The sequence below is a fragment of the Octopus bimaculoides genome, chromosome 3 (genome assembly GCF_046866305.1).
Source record: "Octopus bimaculoides isolate indiv1 chromosome 3, ASM4686630v1, whole genome shotgun sequence".
Taxonomy (NCBI): domain Eukaryota; kingdom Metazoa; phylum Mollusca; class Cephalopoda; order Octopoda; family Octopodidae; genus Octopus; species Octopus bimaculoides.
In genome coordinates this window covers 149,120,233-149,141,329 of record NC_142930.1, presented here as the reverse complement: position 1 = coordinate 149,141,329, position 21,097 = coordinate 149,120,233, and the positions used below count along the sequence as shown (strand labels likewise).

Below are 21,097 nucleotides of genomic sequence, written 5' to 3'. Positions count from 1 at the left end.
GTGTGTGTGTGTGACTCAACACACACATACTCGCACAGATGTAAATACATTTATGTATAAAAATGAATACGTATATGTGTCCGTGAGGATATGTGTATGGCTATATAACTATTATAATTGTTTCGGATTTCGATATTCATGAGTTTCATGAGCGGACTGACATTTAATGTATTATACCCTGGAGGAAAAAGAATTATTATCAACATTCAATAAATTTCGCCTAAGGTTGACGTTTCAAGCAAACCTATCTGCAGTAAACTTCTTGTATGTCACGATCAGCTAAATATTCAAAACACACGAACTTTTAAGGGAACCAAACATCTCAACACATAGCTAAAATGCGAAATCTAAGCAACCAACCAATTATAAAAACATCTCTGAAGTGACATCTAGTGGAATCTAGCTTAACTACGATCTACGCACATCAGATAACGTTCAATAATATCCATAGTTTTTATAACGTTCAGTACCATAATGTTTATATAAATAGAAAATTGTTGGTTTTTTTAAACTTATGCCAGCCGTATTTGAAGAAATGCGTTCCAAATATGACCATTCTATTCATTTATTTCTAGTCAATTACGAGATGGGAATACATTAACCAGATATATCGGTTTTTTGTTTTTTTTCAAGATGTTGTAGTAATGTTTAAGAGACTATTGGCTGTTGTTTAATTTAGACCAAGAGATTTGTTGGCACTCCATCGCTTTACGACGTCGACGGTTCCAGTTGATCCAATCAACGGAACAACCTGCTCGTGAAATTAGCGTGCAAGTGGCTGATCACTCCACAGACACGTGTACTCTTAACGTAGTTCTCGGGGATATTCAGCGTGACACAGTGTGACAAGGCTGACCCTTTGAATTACAGGCACAACAGAAACAGGAAGAAAGAATGAGAGAGAATTGTGGTGAAAGAGTACAGCAGGGTTCGCCACCACCAACACCTGCCGGAGCCTCGTGGAGCTTTAGGTGTCTTCGCTCAATAAACACTCACAACGCCCGGTCTGGGAATCGAAACCGCGATCCTATAACCGCGAGTCTGCTGCCCTAACCACTAGGCCATTGCGCCTCCACCACCAAGAGATTAGGTTGAATACATTAACCAGATATGTCGGTTTTGTTTTTTGCTTTTTCAAGATGCTGTAGTAATGTTTGAGGGTGCATTGGCTGTTGTTTAATTTAGACCAAAAGATTAGATTGAGACATAAGTATCCACAACTAGATTCGTAGTATTGCGGTTTTATAATAGCTTTATAATCGAGTATATCAATTTGGCTGTTCGGGTTCTAGTCTGTCATACCGGCCATGACGAAAGGAAATAGCCCTGAAACTCGAGTCGCCTTTATATATATTTATATTTATATATTTGATCCTTTATATTGAACACTCAATATGTCATCTAAATTCAATACTTTATTTCATGGTGCCATCCATTTTTATTTTATTTTATTTTATTTTATATATTGTATATTCCATATTCTATACCCCACATTGGTTCTGCAGGAATATAAATAAAACATAAAAAACAGACAGTGTTAGAACTCTTTTAAACAAAATAATATATTCCTCTATACACAATCATACAAAAAAAAAACCCTTTTTTGTATTTATTTTTACTCGCATATATATATATATATATATATATATATCAGTCATTGGACTCTCTCTCTTTCGAATACCACATCTACTCACAAGGCATTGACTGGTCTGGCGCAATAGCAGAAAACAGTTGCCCAAGGCTGTGCGGAGTGGGACTGAACCCGAAACCACACATTTGCAAAATAAATTTCTTAACCGCCCGCGCGCGCGCACACACACACACACACACACACACACACACACACACACACACACACACACACACACACACACACACACACACACACACACACACACACACACACACACACACACACACACACACACACACACACACACACACACACACACACACATGTATTTTATTGGAGCTGAAAAGATTTCAAAATTTATTGCTCATAGTTTCACGTAAGCGATCATCAGACAGTCGTTAATATTTAGAATAATTCTGTGATTTATAAATGCTTATAATCAGTGCAATGAGAATTATTTAGTAAGTCATCGAGTAAACATCTAAAGTCAGCGAGTAAACATTGGAAGCTGATTGGACTAGGCATTAAAAACTTTCAAAATAACAGGAATCAGTTGCATAAAAAAAAAAACCGATTAGCTTAACTGAAAAACATGAACATTAAAGGCGAGTCGAAATTATATTAAAAATTAATAACTGGATGACGCAAATCGTCTATTTACGTGGAGATAGGTATTAATAAATACAGTGATGGAAAAATGTCCTTTTAGAGACGAAGAGTTGACTATGCTGTAAGGGATAATATTAATAATTCAGACAAGGACGAATGAGTGTCCTGTAAAACAAAAAGTACATGTAAAAACTAGATAAATAATCTATGAAGAAAGTGGATGGCTGGCTGACTGGATGGATGGATGGATGGCTGATATATGATAGAAAAGGAGGGAGAAGGAAAAGACAAGGAAAATAAAAGAGAAAAAGTGAAAAGAAATAGAAACAAGATACTAGATGTCACAATTGTAAACATGTACTGAATGCATACGTAACTAGAAAGACAAATCCGTATTTACTTTAGTATATTAGTGTCTGTACATAATTAATGCTCAGGTGCATTATCCGCGACTCTACCTTGGTGCCTTTGTTATTTAAATACCTTGATTCTATCGGATCTTGATAATGATATATATGTTTTCAATTTGTTTATAAGAAACTTTTAAATATGCAAATACAGCCCTTATTCTATTATGCTGACTAGTGAACCAGTTTTTCGGAGTTGCATTGAGCTGCACCGATATAATGTAGGATGAATATAATAATAATAACAATAATCCTTGGATAGATTTTATGAACATTTAATGCATCGCTGCGTGCGTTTCCATAAATCACATGTCTCTTAAGATCACAGTCCGTATTGAACTTGGATCTTAATCCGTACTGTGATCTTAAAGGACAAGTGATTTTTGGAAACGTACGAGGCGATGCATTAAATGTTTATAAATTATTTTATATATTGTTATTTTATATGATCATTTGCATGTATGTATATCATTCACTGTATCGACTTATTATTGCCAAAGACGCATTATTGGCTGTTGTTGTACAGCACTGGTGACAATGCACTTCTGCGCATTGTTGTAGCTTTCGAATGATGCCAGTCCACTGGTGTGGCGGAACAGACCAATATTCTCCCTTAACGGAACGACAATCCGTCGCAGGTATTACATATTTACATCTGAGTAGAATAGAACAACGTGAAATAAAGTGTTCTCCTCAAGAATACAATATCTGTCTAGAAATCGAAATCACAATCTTGCGATCGTGAGTGCAACATCCTAAGCACTAGGCCACGCGCCTTCACTGTGAGATATATGTTCTTTTACTCTTATTAATGTAGCCAGGCTCAGAATTGGGTCCTGGAGCAGTTAATAAACGTAGTTCCCCCGTTCCCTCACTGGAGGGAGAGACGGAGGAAGTCGAGGAGGTGGAAGCCTCCTCGAAGAAAGGAAAAAAAAAGAAAGAAGGTGGGCAACAATGTTTGCCCACCGAAGGCTGCGGGGGACGAGGGGGACCTTCCGGTTAAGCCGGAAGTGCCACTACTCCTGTGCCCCCCCCCCAAAAGAAAAAAGTACGGGACACGGTCGGCGCCTGATAGCGCCTCCCGCGAGGATGCATTCCGCTTCATGCTGAAGTGGCTCGATCTACAACCATCAAGGTGCTTGAGTGAAGCACTGAGTCTAGTCGGGCGGTAAATTGTATGAGGACGAGTGCCTTATATTGAAGGGGCATGTGGCTCATAACAAGAAAAGTGTAAGAAGCAAGTGCTTCTGTTCAAAGACTTAATGATATTGTGAAGTAAGAGGTTTATAGCCTCAATTTGTAAATTTGTTTAATTTATAAAAGAGCAATTTAGAAAAGCAGAGTTCGGCAGACGGCTTCTGTCTTCTCCCATTACCGTGTTCATCATTCATCTCATCTCATTAATGTCTTCGTCCAGCCCGCAGCTACTCTGTGTACTGCCCTCGTGTCTAATTTAATGAATAAAAGTAGTTTGCTTACCAACCACATGGTTCTGGGTTCAGTCCCACTGCGTGGCACCTTGGGCAAGTGTCTTCTACTATAGCCTCGGGCCGATCAAAGCCTTGTGAGTGGATTTGTTAGACGGAAACTGAAAGAAGCCCGTCGTATATATATATGTATGTATGTGTGTGCATATGTTTGTGTGTTTGTGTTTGCCAACCCCCAAACCCCAGCATCGCTTGAGAACCGATGATGGTGTGTTTACGTCCCCGTAACTTACCGGTTCGGCAAAAAAAGACCGATAGAAGAAGTACCAGGCTTACAAAGAATAAGTCCTGGGGGTCGATTTGCTCCAGCATGGCCGCAGTCAAATAACTGAAACAAGTAAAAGAGTGAAAGAGAATATTTAAAAGATTACATTAAAAAAATGTCTAATCAACAAAAATATTACTTCCAATAACCAACAATCCTTAAAAACAATCGAGACGAAAACATCGTATTCAAAACAGCGTGAAAACTTTCAATAGCAATGAAATGACTACAGAAGAAGATTGCGGTATTAAGAAATAAAACTCATCTGAAATGTGTCCTACTCATTTACCATCTAATATAGGACCGATGTATTATCAATCGCTCCACTGATTCTTTACACTGGTGCCAAATAACTTCTCTTCTCTCTTATGGGTGATTTCACTCAAGCTAGCCTTGGCACCATCAAATAACCAGGCTCTCAACCCGCATCAGCAAATTCTAAAGATTTGACAAATATAAAACTAAGCTAAACTATGATTTCAAATTTTGGCACAGGGCCAGTAATTTTGGGGGAGGGGTAAGTCGATTGCATCGAGCTCCGTGTTCAACTGCTACTTATTTCATCGCCCCTCACCCCAAAAAAAGGATGAAGGGCAAATTCGACCCCGGCGGCATTTTAACTCAGAATGTGAATACGGACGAAATGCTGCTAAGCTTTTTGTCCGGCGTATTAATGATTCCGCCAGATCGCCTAAACGATAACTACCAGCAACGGCTTCATTAAGAACACTTGACAAACATTGAAAACATACGAGTCGAAAAAATATTCACTTCTGAATAATAGGTAAAGTTTCACCAACTAACAACCGGTTGCAGAAGAGAATTAGGCCATTAACGTATCGTACTCATGTCAGAAGAGTTTTACTCATTTATCTTTCCTTTTAGTTCTTACTTATTTCGGTCATTGGACTAAGGTCATGCTGGGGCACCACCTTGAAATGATTTAGCAGAACTAATCGACCCTAGTCTTTTTATTTAATTTTTTTAAAGTCTGGTACTTTTTCTCTCGTTTGCTTTTTGCCGAACAACTATGGTACAGGGACATCATTGAAACAGCACCGGTTGTCAAGCAGTTCTGGGAGACAAACTAAAAAAAACACGCACATACAAACTAGTAAGGTTTTTTTTTTTTTTAGTTTCTTTTTCATCTATCAAATGAACACAAAAGGTTTAGGTCGGCCAAGAGGCTATAATAGATGATACTTGCCCAATGTGCTGTACAGTGAGACTGGAGCCAGAACCAGTCCTACTATGTGGTTGGGAAGCAAACTTCCTACCACACAGGCAAGCCAACACCTGTACAACCACGACTTCACCAACAAATGACTACTACAGCTTCACTAATCGTTCTACTTATTCTTCACAATACGTCACATAGCTGGGGGAGATTCTACAAAAACTATATTGATTGATCCCATTGGCATTCACGCATTCATTTAAACAACATCGACGATTTAGAAACCTTAATAATTTTGATAATAATTATCAGTATTCCAGACAGACATCGTTGCAACCATAAATGAAATTCAACGTCGCTCTGTAGTAGGTACCGATAGGTTTCCTGTTAATATCCTGGGCAATTGAAGACTGTATCCACTTTAACTAATGTGTAGAGTTGGCATTGGAAAAGCTTTCTTGAGACATGGCTCATCAACAACCAAACCGCACTACTTAAAACCGAAGGTACATTAAACGTGGCATTCAGAAAGTCTTGCGGTTAGGCATGTTGCCCACGACTGATCTAGAGAAAACCGCCTGTAATATGATATATTCCTAAATATCTTCTAGCTTAACGTCATCTCAGTTTCCAAAAAGAGAAATAAGCAACTTAAAGGAAATTCTCGGTCGATCGATCTCAGGCTACCTGTTATTGTTGTTGGCACTCCGTCGCTTACGACGTCGAGGGTTCCTGTTGATCCGATCAACAGAACAGCCTGCTCGTGAAATTAACGTGCAAGTGGCTGAGCACTCCACAGACACGTGTACCCTTAACGTAGTTCTCGGGGATATTCAGCGTGACACAGTGTGACAAGGCTGACCCTTTGAATTACAGGCACAACAGAAACAGGAAGAAAGAGTGAGAGAAAGTTGTGGTGAAAGAGTACAGCAGGGTTCGCCACCATCCCCTGCCGGAGCCTCGTGGAGCTTTAGGTGTTTTCGCTCAATAAACACTCATAACGCCCGGTCTGGGAATCGAAACTGCCCTTCTACGACTGTCAGTCCACTGCCTAATCACTGGGCCATTGCGCCTCCGCTCAGGCTACCTATCATTAAGGTATTTGAAAGAATAATTAACTAAGAAAAGACTAAGTAACTAAGAAAAGAATAATCAATTTCAAATATTCATGATTATTTTTTGTCTATTTCGACTTGATCTTCGTGACTAAGGCTTTCAAAAATTGAACTGCAGAGTATAGTCTTTTCTACTCTAGGCAAAAGGCCCGAAATTTGGGAGGAGTGGGGGGGGGGGCAGTTAATTAGATCTACCCCAGTACGCAACTGATACTTAATTTATCAACGCTAAAAGGATGAAAGGCAAAGTCGACCTGGGCGGAAATTAAAAATCAGAACGCAAAGACAGACGAAATGCCGTTAAGCATTTCATCCCGCGTGCTAACGCTTCTTATTTCTTTATTGTCCACAAGGGGCTAAACATAGAGAGGACAAACAAAGGGATTAAGTCGATTACATCGACCCCGGTGCGTAACTGGTACTTTATTTATCGACCCCGAAAGGAGGAAAGGCAAAGTCGACCATATATATATATATATATATATTATGTTCATAAGGAAACAGTTGACAATAATTTCGAATCCAACTCTGCCAAATTTCAAAGTCACAGTCAATTTTTCCTCGTAAAGATAAATATATGAGAATTATAATCAATTAGTGTTGCTTTTTAATGTGTGTGTGTGTGTGTGTGCGTGAATACACACGTTTGTGTGCGTATACAAATATATATATGCGTTGTGTATATGTATGTAGACATATATATGAATATAGATATATACATGTATGATTGAATATATACGAATAAGATGTATATATATGTATGAATGAAGATGTATATATATATATGTGTGTGTGTGTGTGTGTGTGTGTGTCAATTAATCGGTTGCCATAATAAAACTCCGAGTTTCGGATGTCGGGGCGGAAATCTGCTGCGGAATCTCGTCAGTTTTTGTCTGACGAGATGCCGGAGCAGATTTCCACTCCAACATCCGAAACTCGGAGTTTTAATCATGCCAAGCGAATAATTGTCACATATTATATTACAGATAAATTCCTCAATTTACATACTATCGAGGTCTCATTCATTTTTTTGTTGTCATATAATTGCTATTAATATAAATATATATATATATATGTATATGTGTGTGTGTGCACATATATTCATATATGTGTGTGTATACGTATAAATATGTATATATATATATATATATATATATATATATATATGTGTGTGTATATTAATATATATATTTTTGTGTATATATATTCATATATATGAGTATATATGTATACATATATGTATATACATATGTGCGTATATATATTATATATGTGTGTGTATATACATATATGTATATATATATATGTGTATATATATATATGTGTGTGTGTGTGTGTGTGTGTGTGTGTGGATATATATATAACTATAAAGTTATGCACATATATGTACACGCACACGTATTTAAACTTACACATCAACATACATGAGTATATACATCGATACTTGTGGATAGGTGTGAAGTGTATATATGTGTGGTTATGTAAATGGATATCAATCTATGTTTGTTTATAAAGATGTGTGTATTTTGATGTGCGTATAAATTTGCGAGTATATATATAAAAGCATGTAAAAAATATATGTGTTTATAAAAATACTTAGGTGCCTGTCTGCGCGTGTATGTTTTCAAACATTTTAAAATTGTTTCCGCTAAACAAAACAGGAATTAATATTCCTTGATATTGCGCCCTCTTTTAATATGCTCCAAGCAAATTAATAGCTTCATTATTCACGCCTAATATTTATTACCAATATTGATATAGTATCGCATTTATATAAGTTGATTTTAAATAAAATTTTTAGATTTTACTTAGAAGTTTCACGCTCTCTTGTAATGTATTTTACGATTGGAAACGTCATAAAATATTTTATCTACATTTTCACAACGTTCCTATCTTTCAAGTATAATTTTTCGATTTTACTGCTTTGAATATAATCATTTACCTTCTCGCATAATGATTCTCACTCTTTCTTTCTCTTTTTCCGCCTCTGTCAACATCAAACGATATATTTTCAACGTGGGAATATAAAAGCAAGAACTTATTGCCGAAAGAATAATGCGTGTGCGTTTATATGTGTATGTGTGTCTATGTATATTCACGCCAGAATATATATATATATATATATATATATATATATATATATATATATATATATATATATATACGTGTGTGTGCGTGTACGCATATATATATATATAAATATATATATATATACGTGTGAGTGCGTGTACGCATATATATATATATATATATATATATATATGTATGTGTATATATATACATATATATATATATAAATTTAAGGAATAGAGAAAACGCATGTTATAATTGCAATTATAACATGCGTTTTCTCCATCCCTTAAATTTTTAAATATACTCAAATACCCAAAATTTCTAGGAGTTCCTGCCTTAAAAACAGGAACAACACCAAAGTTATTTTGTGTTCTTTGCTACATTGGTTTCTATTAACCCATTTATTCTATCCGAAGAATTTTTATTCATTAAGATAGAAGAAATACATATAATTAAACATATGTCTATATGTATGTATATATATATATATATATATATATATATATATATATATATATATATATATATATATATGTATATATATATTTATGTATATATGCAGATATATATAATGTGTATATATGTATGTATATATGTATCTATATATATATATGTATATATGAATGTGAATATATATATGTATATATATATATACATAAAGATATATACATATGTATATGTATGTGAATACATATATGTATGTATATATTTGTATACATGCATGTATATATGTTTGTATATTTATACATATATATATCTATGTATATATATGTAAGTATGTATATATATATATATATATATATATATATATATATATATATGCACATCTATATATAAATATGTATATATACGTATATATATATATATATATATGAAAGTCTATATATATATATATATATATATATATATATATATATATATATATATATAGATACATATGTATTTATGTATGTATATATATGTATACATGTATATATAGAAATACACATATATATATATATATGCATGTCTATTTATATTTATATATGGTGGATGTCTACTGCTTACGCAGTTTTGCCACCTCTTGTACCTACACCTTAGAACCATCATGGCATCTGATATGGCTTTCAAAACCAGAAAATGTTCTGCAAAGATACCCACATACATTTCACATCCGATTTGGACCACCAAGAGTTGCAGATAAATTCTTATCTTTGTTGATCTTAAAATGTCTTTTCAGACCTCCGTTAGAATTGCAAACCTTCTCGCATACACTGCATTCAAAGGTGTGCAGAGTAATATAGGTAGAATAGTTGGTGGAGGTTCGTTTTCCATGGGTTTCATATCTTGATGCAAAGCCCTGATCCTGTTTACAAAATTTTCTGGGCAGCCTATTTTTCTTAGAATTAGCCACAGAGCATATCGATTAACAGTATCGAATGCTTTGCTCAAATCAACAAAGCAATGGTATAGAGCAAGATTCAATGCACTTTTCTTGTAATTGTCTGATAGTAAAGATACAATCAACTGTGCCCCTGGGGGAAAAAGAGACCACACTGAGACTCAGACACTATATTTGGAACTATGAAGGTATTTAAACGTTCTAACAAAATGCGGTCAGGTACCTTTCCAACCACAGACGAAAGCGAAATCCCTCGTAAATTACCACACAGATCCTTTGGCCCCGATTTATACAAGGAGACTAAAATGGCATCAATCCAGGTTTGAGGCACTTTCTCAATTCTCCAGCAATGACAAACTAATATATTTAAGAGTTCAAACATTTTGTCACCCCCATATTTCAAAACTTCTGCACAGATTCCATCAGACCCTGGAGACTTATTGATATTCAGCTTGTTCATTGTTAAATAAATGTCTGGACTTACGTGATTTAAATCCCACTGACGAACTTGCAGCCTGAAATACTTTTGTTTTGAAATCTTCCCATAGATTGTTTGGGTCAAGATTGATACTTTCTATAGCATCGTGGATTCTTTGCAAGTTGCTTGATAATTTAAAGTTTGCAAAAATTTAACTTTTTGGATACCTTAGTACCAGACTGTCGATTTTTAGGCATTATCGAAAAATCTATTTTTTCACGCACTAGATGATGGTCAGTCCAGCTCTCTGCCCCTCTCATGGCCCGAACGCTAGAACCGCCTTTCACATCACGTTTTTGATCAGAATATAATCTATGAGATGCGAGTGCTTAGATTTTGGGTGCATCCAGGTTGTTTTTATATTCATTTTTCTGTTTAAATAGAGTGCTGGTGACACCAGATTATTCTCAGCATAAAACGTTAAAAGAGCTACTCCATATTTATTACATTTTCCAATCACATATCGACTTAAAACAAGCCATGAAACATAGTCCTTTCCAACTCTTGCACTGAAATCTCCCAATATGACCAGCTTGCCAGAAGTTGGTACACTTCTCAATAATTGTGCTAGATCATCATATTTTCGTTTGTTGTGTTATTTTTATTTAATCCTGAAAAAAAAAAAAAAAAGAAATGTACGTATGTATGTATGTATGTATGTATGTATGTATGTATGTATGTATAGGCGCAGGAGTGACTGCGTGATAAGTAGCTTGCTTACCAACCACACGGTTCCGGGCTCATTCCCACTGCGTGGCACCTTGGGCAAGTGTTTTCTACTATAGCCTCGAGCCGACCAAAGTCTTGTGAGTGGATTTGGTAGACAGAAACTTCCGTCGTATATATGTATATGTATGTGTGTGTATATGTATGTGTGTGTATATGTTTGTGTGTCTGTGATGCCCCCCCCAAAAAAAAAATCGCTTCACAACCGATGCTGGTGTGTTTACGTCCCCGTAACTTAGCGGTTCGGCAAAAAAGAGACCGATAGAATAAGTACTAGGCATACAAAGAATAAGTCCTGGGGTCGATCTGCTCGACTAAAGGCGGTGCTCCAGCATGGCCGCAGTCAAATGACTGAAACAAGCAAAAGAGTAAAAAGAGTAAAGAGTATTCACACACCCATCACACGCACAATCATGAAGTAATTTTTCTCCTTTATTTTTCAGACGATCATTTATTAATGCACTATTTAAAATATATATTCAATTATCTTATTCTTGAATCTTTTCGCCCGTCTTTGCCTGTCTTATTTTTATGTCGCAGTTCTATACTTCTTTTACACATCTCCATTTTCCATCCTTATATTCCACATCTTTTCCCGTTTATTCTTTCATTTTTTCCTCCAGAGCTTATCGTTTTCGTTTCACTCCTTCTCCACCCTTACACGTCCATCCAGCTTTCTCAAATCATTGTATTTCTTTCCTTTTACCCTCCCCCATTCCACTCCCTTATTCTTCTCCCATTCCACTCTTATTAGAAGTCCTGATAATCCTCTACCCCCGTCCATGCATGCTGCTAGTGCCCTATTTTAATGGAAGGACGCTGACAATCGACACCCTACGCTAGGCACTGTTACGCACTCCATCGCATGTTACGATGTACAAGTGTAGTTCGGTGGTGGAAGGGGCGGGGAGAGAGGCTTTGCAACGAAGGGATGAAAATATGGAGCGACAATACTCAAGGACATCATTAGATTTGTACATGTGGAGATTGTAGCATGCTGTACACAGACACACGCGAATAAGCAGACAGATATCTCATCTTGAACGATGTTTATAACAAGAGATAGAGAGAGAGAGAGTGCGGGAGGGGTGCATGTAAGAGTGTGGAGGTAAAGAAAAATAGATAGATGAGAAGAAAGAAAGAAAGAAACAGACAGAGGAAGTGAGAGAAACGTTCAGTGAAAACACGAGAATAAATTAAATCACGCGTCTTAACACAAAACAATCGTAGTTGTTTATATGTGCACATCTATCTATCTATCTATCTATCTATCTATCTATCTATATATATATATATATATATATATATATATATATATATATATATATCTGTCTGTCTTTCAATCAGTTTGCCTGTCTTGTCGATCTATTTATCTATCCTAGATAGTTAGATAGATAGCTGCCCGTTTGCATTATATACATACGAATCCGTGAGGATGTGTGTGTGTGTGTGTGTGTGTTTGTCTTTAACACTTTTGTCTCCAGTTTTTTTTAAATATGTCCTTTACACACACAAACACACACACTTGTGTATGTGTGTGGGCGCGTGCATGTACGTATATACGTATTATTTCTTTACTACCCACAAGGGGCTACACACAGAGGGGACAAACATGGACAGACAAATGGATTAAGTCGATTATATCGACCCCAGTGCGTAACTGGGACTTATTTAATCGACCCCGAAAGGATGAAATGCACAATCGACCTCCGCGGAATTTGAACTCAGAACATAGCGGCAGACGAAATACCGCTAAACATTTCGCCCATGGTGCTAACGTTTCTGCCATCTCGACGCCTTATGTACGTATATGTACGTATATGTGTGTGTCTGTGTGTATATATATTATATATATATACATGTGTGTGCGCATGTATATATGTACATATCTGTGCGCATGCATGTGTGTGTGTGTGTGTGTTTAGTGGCATTTATTTTGAGGACCCCTCGAAGAATGAAAGACAGTTGTCCTCAAAAAAGATTCGACTTCAGAACGTAAAATGTGAGAACAAATTCCACAAGATATTTTGTCCAACAAGAATATTAATAATAATCCCTTCTAGTTTTCGCAAAAGGCCAACATTTTTGAGGTACTGAGGGGCAAGTTGATTACGTCGAACATGTACTTGAATGATACCTACTTTATCAATCCTGAAAGATGAAAGTTAATTTCAACGGCATTTGAACACAGAACGTAAGGAGTCAAAACAAACGCCATTAAACACTTTCTCCGACACTCTAAATATTTCTGCTAACTCACCGCTATAATACTAATCATCCTTCGACCTAAAGACACAAGGGCTGAATGTTGTGGGAAAAGGCTAAAGTCTATTACATTGATTCTAGGGCTCAACTGGTACTTATTTCACCGACCCCAAAATTATAATAATAATGATGATTTCAAATTTTTATCACAAGGGCAGCTTGGGGGAGTGGATGGAGTTGATTACATCGGTTCCAGTGCGTAACTGGTATTTATTTAATCGACCGCGAAAGAATGAAAGGTAAAGTCGACCTCGGTGGAATTTGAATTCAGAACGTAGCGACGGGCGAAATACTGCCAAGCATTTCGTCCAGCGTGCTAACGATTCTGCCAGCTCACCGCCCACATAATAATAATAATAATAATAATAATAATAATCCTTTTTTTCTTGGTAACAAGGGCCACAGAAACATTTAGGACAATACACAACAAACAGTGTGGGTTTACATGGAAAACGTGTAATGAATGTTACAATAACAATTAATAAGAAAATTCCCCAAGAGGCGCTTAAGGAACCCCACCGATCCTCAGTCGCCCTGCTTTCCAGGAATACCATACCAGTTGCTCCTGTCCCTTCCGTACTTTTCAGCCTGCATTTACCCACCTTTTAAAAAATTTACTAGTGAAGTGGGACAGAACCTTCCTCTTCCTCTCACCTTCACTTTCCTCTCCGAGTGGAACTTGAAAAATCAATGAGCATTTGACTGCAAAGAGAAGTACCTGATTTCAATAGTTCCATTCGCGTCAGCCACGCAATTTCTTTTACCATAGTCAAAGAAAGGCGGTGAAACGGTCTTCATTCTGTGTCAGCTGATAACTGGATCTCTTTCGATAAATGGATGACATCTCCTCGACATAACTCCCCCAGTCGGCAATGCAAGAACACTGTAAGAGCAGGTGCAAACCGGTTACATCGCTCTGCGGATATCTCAATAATGATAATAATAATAATAATAATGATAATAATAATCCTTTCTAATATAGGCACAAGGCCTGAAATTTGGGGGAGAGGAATTGTCGATTACATCGACCTTAGTACTTGACTGGTACTTGATTTATCGACCTCGAAAGGATGAAAAGGTTAGTCGACCTCGGTAGTAAGGATTGAAATGGCAGAATCGCTTGCACACCGAGTAAAATGCTTAGCGGCATTTCGTCCGCCTTCAATTCTGAGTTCAAATTCCGCCGAGGTCAATTTTGCTTTTCATCCTTTCGGAGTCTATAGAACAAGTACCAGTTAAACACTGGGGTCAATGTAATCGACTCCTCCCCCACAATTGCTGCCGTTGTTACAAAAAAATTGAAACTATTATTATTAGATTTGCATTACTTTCGTTTTAAAGGTGGTGAGCTGGCAGAATCGTTAGCGCGCCGGGCGAAATGCTTAGCGGTATTTCGTCCCTCTTCACATTCCGAGTTCAAACTCCACCGAGGTCGTCTTGGCATTTCATCCTTTCGATGAAGAAATAAGTAGAAGTTACGCACTGGGGTTGATGTAATCGACTACCCCCCCCCCCCCCCGCAAAAAAAAAAAAAAGATTTCAGGCATTGTGCCTATAGTAGAAAGGACTATTATTGTTATAGGCGGCGAGCTGGCAGAACCGTTAAATACGCTGGGCAAAATGCTTGGCGGCATTTTATCGCTAAATATTTTGTCCGTCTTTACGTTCTGAGTTCAAATTCCGCCGAGGTCAACTTTGCCTTTCATCCTTTCGGGGTCGATAAAATAATTACCAGTTGAACACTGGGGTCGATGTAATCGACTCATTCCCTCCCCCAAAATTGCTGCCCTTGTGGCAAAATTTGAAAGCATTTGAATCGATTAGACACCTCTCCTAAAATTTCAGGCTTCGTGCTTATAGTAGAAAGGATTATTATTAAAGGCGAGGAGATGGCAGAACTGTTAGCACGCCGGGTGAAATGTTTAGCGGCATTTTGTCCATCTTACGATCTGAGTTCAAATTCCGCCGAGGTCGAGTTTGCTTTCATCTTTTCGAGGTCGATGAAATAAGTACCAGTTACGCACTGGAGTCGATGTGATCGACTATCCCCTGATTCCGCCAAATTTCAGGCCGTGTGCCATCAGTGAAAATGATTATTATTATTGTTAAGGAAGCGAGCCTGCAGATTTATTAGCACGCCGGCCGAAATGCTTAGCGGCATTTTATCCGTCTTTACGTTCCGAGTTCAACTTCCACTAGTCGGCTTTGCCTGTCATCATTCTGGGGTCGATAAAATAAGAACCAACTGGGCACTGGGGTTGATGTAATTGACTTGCCCTCTCGTCTGAAATTAGTGACCTTGTGCCAAAATTGAAAACCGTCATAATTAATATTAACTCTTCGTGGGTCGGCGGGGTTGGAATTACACAAGAAGCCATTGGGGTCCCGTTTTATTTTTTCGCATTTCCACACTATCCATAAAGTAATATCTGTTTAATCTTGTATATATGTGTGATTGCACGATACAGAACAAAAAACTTAGCACTTCTTTCATAGTTTTATAAACTATACATATAGCACTAAATATAAAATAAAACAAAAAGAATAAAAGAAAAAGGTATATCGATTCATGCCAGTACAAATACGAAAAAGATTGATTTATAGTTCATCAGAATATCTAAAAAAAGAACAGAAGAAAATAATTTCACAGATGGCCAATGACCATGTTGTATGCTATAACATCCATATAAGTGGAAATTTTTAACTCTAAATTTGTATGTGCATACATAAACAATTGACAATAAAAGTCGTGAGATATAAAATCATTTGGATTAAAAATGTAAAAGTTGCATAACTTTTAAAATTTGCTGGGGTCGCAAGGGACCCTGCCAGCCCACGAAGGGTTAAGGCAGAAGCTGGTGGAATCGTTAGCACGGCGGACAGAATATTTAGCGACATTTCACCATCTTTACCCTCTGGGTTCATTCTCACAGAGGTTGACTTTTATCCTTTTGAGGTCGATGAAAAAGTACCTTGTACCTGAAATGGCAGAATCACTTTCATATCGAATAAAATGCCAAGCGGCATTTTGTCCGTCTTTAATTCTGAGTTTAAATTCCGCCGTGGTCGACTTTGAATTTCATCCTTTCGGGTTTCGATAAAATAAGTACCAGCTGAACACTGGGATCGATGGCATCGACTCATCCCTGCCCCCAATATTGCTGGCTTTGTGCCAAAATTTGAAACCATTTTCATCATTATTTCCAATATCGGCAAAAGACCAGAAATTTGAGGTTGAGAAATAATCGGTTATATCCCACCTGGTAAGTGACTGGTATTTTATTTGACCGTTTCCAGAAGGACAAAATGCAAAATTGACTGCAATGGGATTTGCACTCTGAAGATGAAAATGTAGAGTAAATAAATTAATTTAAATTAAATAACCGAAAAAAAAAAATCGAAAAAGAAAATAGAACTATTCTGCTAATCTAGATAAATAAGGAGACATACGAGAAGATCCCGTATATGTAATATATTGGGGTGAAGAAGTCTTGATTAAACGAGATTATTCACCTTTAGGGGCAGATAATTCTAACGAAATCAGCTAAGTGAAGTGTTTTTGGTTAAAAACATTAGAGATGGGAGTATATCTTGTCTTTAAAAGCCTACTGGTGAAAGAAACGTAAAGATGTTCAAGTAGACAGCCGTGTGTGTGTGTGTGTGTGTGTGTGTGTGTGTGTGTGTGTGTGTGTGTGTGTGTGTGTGTGTGTGTGTGTGTGTGTGTGTGGTTAGGTCGATAGGTAAACTGAAGGAGGAGGAGGAGAAACGAAAACAGAAAAATGAAATAGTGAATGATTGCTAAACAGTTAATAGATATAACTGTTTGAGTGACATACAGATTATATGTTAATAGAAAATAAACAGCAAATAAACAGAAGAGAAGAAAGCAGAAAGATGTGTGCGTGTATACGTGTGTGTGTGTGTGTGTGTGTGTGATAAAGAGTAGTGAGTTGAATTGAGGGAGAAAGAGGTATGTGTGTTGGTGTGTGAGCGCGTAATGGGGATGGAGTAAGAGGACAGGAGACTGTGTTTGTGCGCGCGTCTAACAAAGTAGAGCATTTGTGTGTGTGCGTTTGCTTGTGTTTGGTTGGAGAGACTGAATGAAAGAAAGATATGACAGAGAGAATGTGAGTGTGTGTATGTGTGTGTGAGAAAAAGAGAGAGTGAATGTGAGTTTGTGTATGTGTGCGCGAGAAAGATATAAGACTTTGGAAGCAGAAAAGACAAAAACAAGATAGAGGAGACAAAGGATGGAAGAATGAAAGATAAAGGTAGACAACGTTGGAGAGAATAGGGATAGAAAAATCTAATAATGATTCTTAAATTAGGCACAAGGCCAGAAATTGTGGGAGAGATCGCAGTCAGTTATATCGACTCAGTACTCGGCTAGCACTTAGTTTATCGATATCGAATGCTGGAAATTCTACGCGGTCGCTCGACATGCAAGAAATAGCAGTCCAATCTCCTTCGCATTCTGCCCCTAGCTTCTTAGATATAGTAAATAACGTGGACCTGTATACACTGTCACCATAGAAAAATCTGCCAATCCTTCTTTTAAATTTGGTTTTCTTTCTTTCACATTACACACGCGCGTGCACAGATTTACCCATCCCTACGCACACAGTTTTTTTCAAAAGACAATATTTATACATATACGTGTATATGTATACATACTCAGTAAATACGAAACATAAATGAGTACATACACACACGTATATATATAAATACTTGTGTGTGTGTGTGTGTGCGTGTGTGTTCATACAAAATTTTCTGTAATGGTCATTGATGTTTTTGTTTATAACAATCGCATAAGGTTCTCGACTCCCAGGGGCAAAACATAGCTTTGGTAACCTACCCCCAACTTTAATTATAATTAACATGTATGACAATCAAGAAACGAAGAGGAAATTTGGAACTCCTTCAAACCTGTGGCCTCGGGGGGTGGGGAGAACTACCCACTCCCTTCGTCCGACCCTTAGCCCCATTGCTACATTTCTGGATCAAGAGTTGAAATGGGATTAAATAGTTCTGATTCAAGACAAAGTAAAGCGCGTTGGGATCTGAACACTGAGGAAAAGTTGCGTAATGAATTCTGTAAACTACTAGACATTTAAACTTTATACTATGGCAGTCGCTCACCAATGTTAAGGGATAACAATACAAATGAGAGGTGAAAAAAAAAAGTGAGTGAAAGAGTGTGTGACCGAGTGAGTCTATTAGAAAATAAGAAGATATGAAGAGGGGAAAACAGATTTAAAATGTTGTGCAGATAAATATGCAGGATAGGGAAACAATAACGCTATGAGAAAGGATAGAATGAAGGAAGAAAGGAAAATTGATAGAAAGTAAGAAAGAGTTATAACAAAGAAAATAAGAAAAGTGAAAGACTACGAAGATTAGAGGACCTACGAGTGACATGAAAGTGAAACAAAGCGGGAAGAGAGCCTAACAATAAATGAGAAAGAATAGAAAACGAAGGAGTGAACGAATAAGTAAATGAATGAGTGAGAGAGGGAATGATAATTGAGTGTAACACAAGATTAAGAGGTAGATAAAACGGATGAAGAACGGGAGTGAAAATACTAGAGGGAGAAAGACTGAGTGAGAGTGGTTGAGTGTTAGACAGGGAGGGAGAGAGAAGAAGAGAGAGGATCGGTGTTCAAGAAGAAGGGAGAGAGAGAGAGAGAGAGAGAGAGAGGGAGGGAGAGAGAAAGAGAAAGTAGGAGACAGAGGGCGGAAAAGAGCTGGAGAGAGAGATGAGTGTTAGCGAGAGAGGGAAAGAGAAAGTAGGAGACAGAGGGAGGAAAAGAGATGGAGAGAGAGCGAGAGAGTGTTTGTGGATGAATATCAGAGAGAGAGGAGAGAGAGAGGCTAAAATAGTTTGACAGAAGCGTGAGTGAAATATATATATATATATATCTGTGCGCGTGTGTGTGTTTGTATGTGAACATGTATATAGAGACTATAAAGATATAAAGTCAAAAATATAAAACAGACATAAACGCAAGTATATATATGTAGTGTTAGTTTCACTACATATATATATATATATATATATATATATATATATATATATATGGGTGTGTATGTATGTGTGTGTATTATATATATATATATATATATATATATATATATATGTATATATGAGAAAGAGAGAAAGAGCAGGCGAGACAATGCTGGAGGGGGTGACACTAGACGGGAGGAGTGAGTGACGTGAGGAGAAAGGCGGGGAGTAGCAGACGATACATGAATGAAGTGAATTGGATAAAGCAGACGACAGGTAGACATGGAGGGAAGATGCAACAGTGAAAAAAAATATTGTCGGCGTACATATCGTATCCTCATGGAAATAATGGACATAATTCACTGAATCCGATTGAAATGGGACGAGTGCAAATAGTGATGAACAACAAGAAAGAAGGAGCTAAAAGGTTAGTTAGTTTTATTACAAAGACATATGGAGGTTACTGAGGGAATGAGAGAGAAGAAGAGAATGCGCGCTAGAAGGAAGGAAAAATTGAGTGAATGTGAGAAGAAATGGGAGGCAAAGCAGGGCAGGGCTAGAGTAGATTAGGTATGTATTGATGAAGCTGGCAGTGGTAGACAATGTTGATGAGGAAGACAGGTAGACAGAGATTGGCAAGGCAGATACAAGGCAGACATGAGTAAAAAAAAAAAAAAAAAAAAAAGAAGTTGGCAGACAGTTCTGTATTGCGGAAACAAACACACGGACATATACGTACGCACATATACACAGATCCAAATATAAACACAACACACGCATATATTTATACATACATACATATGTATATACATGCATACATACATATGTATATACAAACACGGTCCGAAAAAGTACGGAATAAATGCAAACACATGCATACATACAGGAACACACATACACATACATATCCGCGCACAAAAATACAACACGCATATTTTGAAACGTGTGTGTGTGTACACACACATGAAGAACTACACGCACTGGAATACATTTGTATAAAGATATATATATGTTCATATTTGAATGCGCGTAATTATATTAAATATATATTTATATGTATGTATACACACACGTATTTGCTTGTATATATATATATATATATATATATATATATATATAATGCTTTTGCGTGTGTGTGTATATATATATACACACACACATACAGACGTATTTGCGTATATATATATATATATATATATATATATATATATATATATAAGCGATTTTGTGTGAGTGTATACACAAACGTAGAGAAGAACGTATGAAAGTGTGAGTATACACAAGTATGCATTCACATATTCACACTTGTTTGTGACCGTTATATATTCGTATACACACACACACATACATATAGATTTGAGTATTATTAATGCATGTGTATGAATATATGCATGTATGTACGTATACATGTTTATATATCTATACATATATACATGTGTGTGTATATATATATATATATATATATATATATATATAT

General features: G+C 36.9%; 1 protein-coding gene across 2 annotated transcripts in view; it reads left to right on the top strand.

Moving 5' to 3' along the window:
* LOC106884261 (uncharacterized) overlaps window positions 1–21,097 on the top strand; it is a 541,049-nt gene that overhangs the window by 6,659 nt on the left and 513,293 nt on the right. Inside the window, exon 1 of one of the 2 annotated variants that reach the window (XM_052966073.2) lies at window positions 19,861–20,047. The exons of the other annotated variant lie outside the window; for it this stretch is intronic. The gene's annotated coding sequence lies outside the window, so the exon portion shown is untranslated. Of the gene's footprint in view, window positions 1–19,860; window positions 20,048–21,097 lie in introns of those variants that run through there. 2 annotated transcript variants of the gene reach the window in all.